Below are 9,792 nucleotides of genomic sequence, written 5' to 3' on the forward strand. Positions count from 1 at the left end.
CGACCTATGTCAATTTGTAGTTTTGCTTATGTAAAGTATTGTATCTGTCATTGAAATTCTTTGACTATGTATACATATTACAGTTATTCGAACTTTTGAACAATGTTATTTAAACTGTGCTAGTGGATTTAAATAACTACTGAAATGATTGTTATATAATATGCTGTAAATGACTTGGTCCATAATTAGGAAACGTAGGGTTGAATGTAAAAGATGTGGAGGAGCCCCGCAGCTACGGAAGTAGCCTGGCGGAGTGGAAAAAAGTGTGGGTAGAGCGCAAGTGGCAGCTCGTCCTTTTCTACGGGTAAGGAGTCTGGGCTGAGCAGTGCTGTGGTTACCATCTCGCTAGCAGTAGCGGAACATTGTGGCTCATATTCTTGGAGTTTTGCTGCCAGAAGAGTTTAAGAGCAGTATTTATGGGCCTCGGGTGCTGCATTTGGTGATACTATTACCATGGCATGGTTTTTGGCCGTATAAAAATATAACTCCGACGCTAAGAAAATCTGTAACAGGGCGAGGCCAAAAGTACTGCCTTGACTACATCGCCGTCATGTTAGCAGCCACTGCAAATTACGCCACCAGTACCACCAGCCTTCTACTGTAATGGACCAGGTATTTGTGAAATTTGGTTCATTTAAATAATAATAGTGATGTTGCTAAAAAATCTATCTTACACCCGTGATTATCCTAAATCACAAACCTGGACAAGGATCCTATCCCAGTGAATTTAACTCAGTGTGTTCCAATTTATTATGGAATGACCTTTTTGGCAGCTGTAAAAATAGTTGTGATTGCTTTCTAATGTGTAGATTTATAGCGTTTAAAGTTCGCTTATACAATTTGAGAAATACTCCACTACCAGTGCATTTTAAATCAGTCGGCAATCATTTTCTTAAATAATTTGCCTTACTTGAAAAGTTGCCTGAAAACAGTAAAGTCGATCTAAAGTGAAAAAGATTACCAATTGTTGCATTTATGCATTTAGATCAGAATTTCAATGTTTTACTAGTGTTCATTTCATGAGGAACAGTTTGAACTTGAATTTAATGTTGTGTTGGCATTTGCACAGCCAACTATATTTTGAGTAAGTTAAAAGACTGCTTCTTAAAGCATATTTGTTCTTCAAATAGTTATAGTTTATTGTGCTTTACTTAACTAACAATTATTAATGAGAATACGTACCATTTCTCATACATATTTGTGTAATTTTGTCAACGAGGATGGTTCTTCAAAACCATGTGCTAGTCTAGTTAATGAAGCAAAGCAAAGGCTCCTTCAGAGCCAGCGCAATTAGATTTGCATTCTGTTTAATTACTTCAAACCGAGTTTAAGAAAGAAATATTTACTGTGTTAGCTATTCTAATGCAGGTTGGGTTAATACACAGGCATAGAGCCCAGTACTAAGCAATGATGTTATAGAGTATGATCATTAACAGACCCCTTGATTTAAATCAGTATCACTTCATGCTCTTTCCTGTTTAATGCGTGTTGGTGATTGTTTCTATAACCTGCTGTATCTAGTTCATTTAGGTTACGTGCTTTTGAGAGGCATATGTTACTCTTTGCTATCTCATTGGCCATTTGTTTGTCTGACTTCAAAGTTAGTAGCACATTTATTTGCAAGGTAGGTTACTGTGTTGCAATGTGACCAGATATAAAGAAGGAGTTTAGTGTGTGTGTGTGTGTGTGTGTGTGTGTGTGTGTGTGTGTGTGTCAAGGAAGGTTATTATATTGCTTGACACAAGAAGGCCTAATTAGGCTGGTGACCGACATTAGTATGTAATGTTACAACATGTTTTTGTACTGGGAGAACATCTGTTCCCGATCCGCCTGTCTACTGCGCTCGTAGGTAGCACACCGCGCCTTGTACACGTCCACTGCGGCGCTCGGGGGTCACAGCACCAAGTTACGACACCTGAAGATGGGAGTATAAGAGCCCGAAACCGGTAGAGTGATAATAAAAAAGAACTTTACAACTGTAGCGGTATTTTCAACCTCTTTTTACTGTTCGTTATACTCTGCTGGAGTGTTTCGGAAACGAATACCAGTCTGATTGTTCTGTCACCATTAGATTATCTCACGGTCACGACTTCCTCAAAAACTCCTCGCAGAGGTTTAACGTTAGCATCGATTGCCATTTAAGGTGTTCGGTGTTACCGTTACATACTCGCTTGTATGGAACAGATTTTCTATTTAGACAGAATATTATTGCTACTTGCTTCTGAGTCTAATATGCCACTTGAATTTCAGTTTTAAGGGTTACGTGTAACTTATGAAGGTTAATACACGAGGGTTGGAACTTAAATAGTGGCAACTATTTATTCACAACCGACACAAAAGAGTTACATGTTCTCGCCTGTTACTGTCCTTCAAAGTAGTCACCAGCGTTGTGTAGAACCCGTTGCCAGCGATGTGGAAGGCCTAGTATACATTTAGCAGAGCCTGTTCTGTTGATGGTGCGAATGGAGTGGTCTACTGCCTGTTGAATCTCTGGAACAGTTCTGAAGTGAATGCCACGAAGTGGTTCATTCATCTTTGGAATCAAATCAAAGTCACAACGACTTAAGTCCGGGGAGTATGGTGGATGGTACAGTACTTTCCGGTCCCATCGACCGAACAGAGCAGCCACAGCTTGCACTGTATGCGCCCGCGCATTGTCGAGCAAAATGGTGGGTGGGTTGTGCAGAAAGTGTCGCCGCTTCTCTCGCAAAGCTGGTCGCAGGTGATGCTCCAAAAACGAACAGTAATACTGTGGACTAACGGTCTTCCGTGGAGGAACGTAACGCGTTAGGATAACACCATCACAGTCGTACACGAGAATCACCATAACTTTCACCACACTGAGACTCTGACACACTTTCGACTCTCAAGGCTACCCATAATGAAACCATTCGTTGGATAGCCGTTTCAGTTTTGCTCGTACGATGTGGCCCATGTCTCATCCAGTGTTACAATACGGCGCTCATAGCGCTCCAAGTGCGACTTAGCATCGTCGTAACGCATCCATTTCTGGCTTTCCTTCGAGTCATGCGGAACCCATCGTGATGCAATTCTTCGCATGCCCAGGCGTTCCTTCAGGATGCGAAGCACAGTCGTATTCGCTAAACCGGTTTCGTGGGCGAGCTCACTCATCGTATGGCGTCGAACACTGTCCACTAACGCGGCAACAGCATGGACTTCTTCTTCAGAGACGCTAGGACGACCTGCCCGATGCATGTCTGCCACAGTTTGCCGACCTTAGTTGAAGGCTTTTACCCGACGTGCCACTGCTCAGTACGGCAATGCCGATTCCCCGCGCTCCTCTTGAAGACCTTGATGACTCTGCCGTGCTGTACGACCTCTGGCGCATTCAATCTTGATCCAACTCCGTTGTTCCTGTTTCGAAAACATAATGATACCGTTACGTTAGACCGCTCGCTCACAAGTGACTGTGTTTCCCTCGGTTGTAATCATGCCGGTGACGTGGGGCGGGCGAGTCCATTTTCTGGGAGGTAAGGTAGGTATGTCAACAACGTTTGCTATCAGCAATAATAGTAGATTCCATTGCATAGTGTCTCCACAGCACTGTTGCCACTATTTAAGTTCCAACCTACGTACAACCCGTTCATTACCGCAGTGGACAATAATAACAAATATACACTGCCGGAAAAAAATTAGTTCATGCTTTTAAAAGTCTCCAGTTCACACAAATTTTATTGTTGCAACAGAGCATACAGAGTACGAGAAACGATTACATTTATAGATCAGTAGCACAAGCGGTTCTGACGAGCAAGGTATTGACCCATACTGAAACACCCATATTAACACAGTGTAGATCCACAGGCGGCAATTCAGGCGCTGACCTTGGCATCCAGTCGATCGTACAGATGGTGAATACTGTCCTACCATACATTATTCCACACCTGTTCGACCTGTAGTTCTGTAAGAGTTGTCGGTTGACGAATCGGACGAGTAACTTTTTGTTCAATCACATCCCTCACATGCTCGATTGCAGAAGTTCTAAAATCGTCCTGGCCAGGAATGTTGCTGCACATCTTTCAGAGTACGTGGAGTCTTACGGGTAGTGCATGGGCGAGCATTAACCTGCTGGAACAACACATCACCTTAATGTTGCAAGAAAGACAAAAGAACGGGTCTGACAACATTCTGCCTTACCGAGCGCTAGTTAGCGTCCCCTCCAGGAATAGCAAAGGTGAACGAGAATTGTAGGTTACCCCCAACGAGACAATAAGGCCTGGGGTGGGACAAGCGTGTCTTGAACGAATGCAATCTACGAGACAGCCCTCATAATGTCTACGTCATAAGCGCAAACAAACATCACTTGCGTGCACGCGGTATTTGCTTTCATCGCCGAAGACCACGGCGCAACATTCCATTTCCCAAGTGATCTTCTGACAGCATCAGTCTGGCTGTGCACATCGATGCTGTAGTGTGAGTGAAAGTCGGGCATGAGGTGTGCGTTCCCGTAGTCCCATTGCTAATAAACAGGTCCCAACAGTTCGAGATGAAACGTCTTAGCTGACAAGCTCCCTCATCTGTGTTGTTGATGCTCCACGATCTGCCACTGCTGTCCTAACGATACGACAATGCTGAGAGGCGTCTGCACTACGTGGGTGTCGAGAACCTCGTCTGTGGGTGTTAGAACAATACCAGTATTGTTGAACATCGGACACAGCACGTCCAACTCGTGTGGAAATTCTCCGAAAGGTTAATCCCACCACTCGGAAGAACACTTTTTGACCCCTCCTTTCAAACTAATTCACTCACTTGGCTGTAGTAAGAACGGGTGCGTTTCCGTGGCATGTTTGGATGCTCACTTCTCATTTTTGGACAACACTGAGTCTCCTGGCTCAGAGTGTTCCCTATTAAAGGGTAGACACAGACGGCGCTCTGGTAGCCACTATGCTATCTATTGGCGGAGGATTTGAAACCGTGATCGATACATCTGCTACACCCCCGGTGGCATACACAGTCATCAGATCAAAATCGACGTCGTCTTTCCGGGTATACTACTTTTTCTTCTTGCAGTGTATATAAACGTAATAATATGCTCCGACAATGTGGTGCACAATCATTTTAAAAATCACTTACGATCCTTGGAATCGACAAATGAACTTCGAGAAAGTGCACTAAAGTTATATCTTAACTGGCAATCCCAAGTGTAGTAAACACGAAAGTTCGTTTGCAGTCAGACGTACGAAGCGCTCTGTACTCCATTTCTTGGCAATGGTGACATGTCGTGGTTGAGAATGTCGAGGGTCTAGGTTGGCAATTCAAATTAGATATTTTTCTTTGTATCAATTATGGTCAGGGGCATCAGGTACTGTCATTACCATTTAAGTGTACATGACCAGATTTCCCGCTTATCACGAGAGGTCCCCTTAACCATCTTCGCTATCCATGCAGTCTGCCTGGACCGTTCCAAAGCCACATTTGCAACACTGTCAGCGTTCACTAACCTCGCAACGTTACTTGGATTCCGGCAATAGGTAGAATGAGTCGGTGCTCGACATTGTTTCCGTTGTTCCACCCGTCTAGACTTTGTAAAATAAGAAGTTTTTTTTTTATTTTATTTGTTAACTATGACTCAAGCTAGTTGTGTGTAAAACCATGAGTGCTATAAAACTTGGGTTTATATCAGAGCGCAAAATAATTTACACAGTCTAACACCTTGGAAAGATCACAAAAAATACGAACTGGTGAGACTTTATTATTTAAGGCATGTAGGGTAAGGTAAGTGGCAACGGCCTTGCCGCAGTGGATACACCGGTTCCCGTCAGATCGCCGAAGTTAAGCGCTGTCGGACGTGGCCTGCACTTGGATGGGTGACCATGGGGGCCACCATGCGCTGTTGCCATTTTTCGGGGTGCTCTCAGCCTCATGATGCCAATTGAGGAGCTACTCGACCGAACAGTAGCGGTTCCGGTCAACGACAACCATCATAACGGCCGGGAGAGTGGTGTGCTGACCCCACGCCCCTCCAATCCGCATCCTCATCTGAGGATGACACGGCGGCCGGATGGTACAGAATAACCAGTTGTAGTCCGTAGACGGCGTGATTTAAGTATATGGTTCTCCATTGAGAAACTGTGGTACCCTAAGTACATTGCTTCTACTTATATGTGAGAATACTCTTGAGTATACGAGTATTACTTTTTCGAATATTTTGGAAAAAGGTGTCAGTAACGAAACTGAATGATAATTATTTAAGTATTTCTTGTATCCTTTTTTTCGAAGGGGCTTAACTACTGCACTTTTTAAACTGTCTGGGAAATTGCGTGTGCCACTAATTCAGTATACATATCACCCAAGACGTTACTTATTACGTTAAAAAAATTTTTAGAACTCTGTTTGGAACTTCATTAACGCCAAATTAGTTTCTGTTTGTTATAATTTTAAGTATTCAGTGAAGGATATTAAAGGATGTAGGTGCTACTTCTAGTTGCATAAAGTTTTATCGACTGGCATTTTTAATATCCTTCAACTAAACAATTTAATCCTATTTTTCCTGTTACATTAGGACGTGATTGTTAAAAGTACTCGCAAATTGTGAATTATCACTGATAAAAGTGTAGTTCGTTTCAGTTATTATGGTGTCTTGTACAGTGATTGAATGTCCTATCACCCTTATGACAATATCTCGTATAGTTTTTTATCTTAGTACCTGCCTTATTTATGTCAGGACGTGCATAATTCTTGGCATTTTAATGACTTTCCTGTATTTTTTTGCAGTATGGAAGTTGTGTGATAACGGCCTTGCCGCAGAGGTAACATCAGTTCCCGTCAGGTCACCGACGTTACGCACTGTTGAGCTTGGCCAGCATATGTATGGGTCACGTCAGAGTCTGCCGAGTGCTGTTGGCAAGCAGTGTTCACTCAGCCATTCCGAGGCCAATTGACGAGCTACTTCATTGAGGAGAAGTGGCTATGGTCACAAAAACTGACAACGGCCGGGAGAGCGGTGTGCTGACCACATGCCTCTCTATATCCGCATCCGGCGACGCCTAATGGGTGAGGATGACACGGCGGCCGGTCGGTACCATTGGGACTTCAAGGCCTATTTGGACGGTGTTTCTTTATGAAAATAGTGTCGGATTTTGACGTATTCTGACCTTTATATAAATTTCCCTCTTTATCTTACCATGATATTTTAATTCTCTTAGTTGTACATGGCTTACTTGTTATTTAATCGTTTTCCTGAAAACATCTTAGGATAGCTACTTTCAAATATTGCCACGAATGTGCTATGGAATAAATTGAATAAATTAGCATTAGAATCTCTTTCTATATACGTCTCATCCCATATCAAATCTTTTCGCTTACTGTTAAAACATTGTTTCCTGTTCTAATTAATACGCTTCTCTGCTTCCCATGGACTTGTCTCATGCGCTTTATTGTTCACTCCCCTTAGTTGTACAACACGATCGTAGAATCCATTAACAACTGGATACACATTAATTGTTTTAGCCTCAGCACTGTCGATAAAAATGTTATCAGTAAGCGTCCTAGTATCTTGCTGCACACTAGGTGTATGCTTTTCTTGAAACTGTTATCTCGTTCTTACGTGATGGGTTTTATATTCTGGTATCTTTTAAAACTAAATACCATAGAATATATGTATCCAAATTTATTTGACAAAGAGCCACAACAACCGTTTACAGGGACCCGACGTTTGTTAACAGATGCTCACTCTTGTGCACTTACACGTGTCTATAAATAAAAATACAGGGTGACGAGGACAAACAGCAGGAAACGATCCCTGAAAACATAAGGTTCAAAGAAGCTCATATGAACATAAGGCCAGAAATCTTTTCCAAGAGAGGTCCACAAAATGGAATGTGAAGATAAAAGGCCTTTGACAGTACCCCGCAGGTAGTCCGCCAACATGACGTAACCCAGACAACCATGTAGAACACTTTCCATGGCAACTGCCACTATTTGTACTACTCCGGATTGCAGGCCTTATTAAGGTTGTTCTTCGCACAGACCATCACGGTGTTGCGTGTCCAATCTATTCACAGATGAGGATACCTTTACAACGTTCGCTATTATCAATCTTCACAACACACACCTGTGATATACTGTATTCCCACGGTATGGTGGCAGTGAACTATCAGCAACTTGCCCCAATGTGTGGGCGGAGATTATTGGCGAAAGGTGGGATGACGACTATAAATTATAGATTAGAAAATGGGCTGTCACTGTATGGTTTTTAGTCTACCTAAAAGGATGCAGAGCGTTCATTTAAGACAGTAAGGCAGGATACACAGTGAAACAGCATCTTCAGAAGAGAAATAACCACAATAAGTGTAACACAGCGTTCGGTATAGGTTTCGCTGTTGTTCATATACATATGCCTAAATCATCAGTCATCACGTATCAAAGAAGCATAATCATTTTTCTGATGGCGCAAATATGACTATTGAAATGGTTCAAATGGCCCTAAGCACTATGGAACTTAACATCTGAGGTCATCAGTCCCCTAGACTTAGAACTACTTAAACCTAAATAACCTAAGGACAGCACACACATCCATGCCCGAGGCGGATTCGAACCTGCGACCGTAGCAGCCGCGTGGTTCCAGGCTGAAGCGCCTAGAACCGCTCGACCACAGTGGCCAGCGATTTGATGATGACCAACGAAGTGAAATAACTGAAGACAGGAATAAATAAATTTTCTCCGTGTAGTGGGTTTTTCGATTCATGGTTGCTTCTCATATTTCAATTCGTGTATTGTCTAGGTGGCAACCAACACATCTGTCGCTACATTTGATACTAACCATCGTATTAATTGTCCAGTGGTCTATATAAAAGCCGGCCGCGGTGGCAGAGCGCTTCTAGGCACTTCAGTCCGGAACCGCGCGACTGCTACGGTCGCAGGTTCGAATCCTGCCTCGGGCATGGCTGTGTGTGATGTCATTAGGTTAGTTAGGTTTAAATAGTTCTAAGTTCTAGGGGACTGATGACCTCCGATGTTAAGTCCCATAGTGCTCAGAGCCATTTGAACCAATCTATATAAAATTGCAGGCAGGATTTGGAAGCGATGATAAAATTCGTGTAACGTTCTCAACTCAGTTGTGTTCAAAAATGGCTCTGAGCACTATGGGACGTAACATCTGATCATCAGTCCCCTAGAACTTATAACTACCTAAACCTAAATAACCTAAGGACATCACACACATCCATGCCCGTAGCAGTCGCGCGTTTCCGGACTGAAGCGCCTAGAACCGCTCGACCACCATGGTCCGTCCAGTTATGTTCCAATTAAAAATTAGTAAAGTTCATTGGGTCCCTTTTCGTGGGATTACTTTTTATGGTTAAATTGAAAGTGACAGAAGTGATGCTTATTCAATTTATTCATCAGAACAGCGCAGCATATCCTTAACTATTAATTAGTTTTGGGAAACTACTGTTATGCTCCCGGGATTGTATCCCTGCCGAACACTACAAAAGTTTGCAAGTTCTACCTTGGTAGCATCCGTTAGACCGCGTGTGTCAGTGATCAGTAGACAGACGGCTATGGGAAATAGTGACTAAGTTGCGGCACCCCTAAGTCTGTAAGCGAAGCATCTTGGAACCCGAGAAATACCGTCATACTAGTAACAAAGCAGAGTTTAGTAAGGAAGGCAAGGTACAACGCAACAATAATATTCATGTGATGAGTCAGCAGAAAAGGACCTCAGGAAGGGGAGGCTGCAGAAGTCTGAAGACACTAGGAGAGCAACCAGCGATGTAAAACCAGACGACGTGACGTCACTGCCACCCCCGCCGTCGCAGAGCGCACTGGAAGCGC

General features: G+C 43.1%; 1 pseudogene; it reads left to right on the top strand.

Annotated features, from left to right (window-relative positions):
- The first annotated feature begins 5,739 nt into the window (after positions 1 to 5,739).
- On the top strand, positions 5,740 to 5,857 carry LOC124778517 (annotated as a pseudogene).
- The last annotated feature ends 3,935 nt before the right edge of the window (positions 5,858 to 9,792 follow it).

This window comes from Schistocerca piceifrons, chromosome 2 (genome assembly GCF_021461385.2).
Source record: "Schistocerca piceifrons isolate TAMUIC-IGC-003096 chromosome 2, iqSchPice1.1, whole genome shotgun sequence".
NCBI lineage: Eukaryota > Metazoa > Arthropoda > Insecta > Orthoptera > Acrididae > Schistocerca > Schistocerca piceifrons.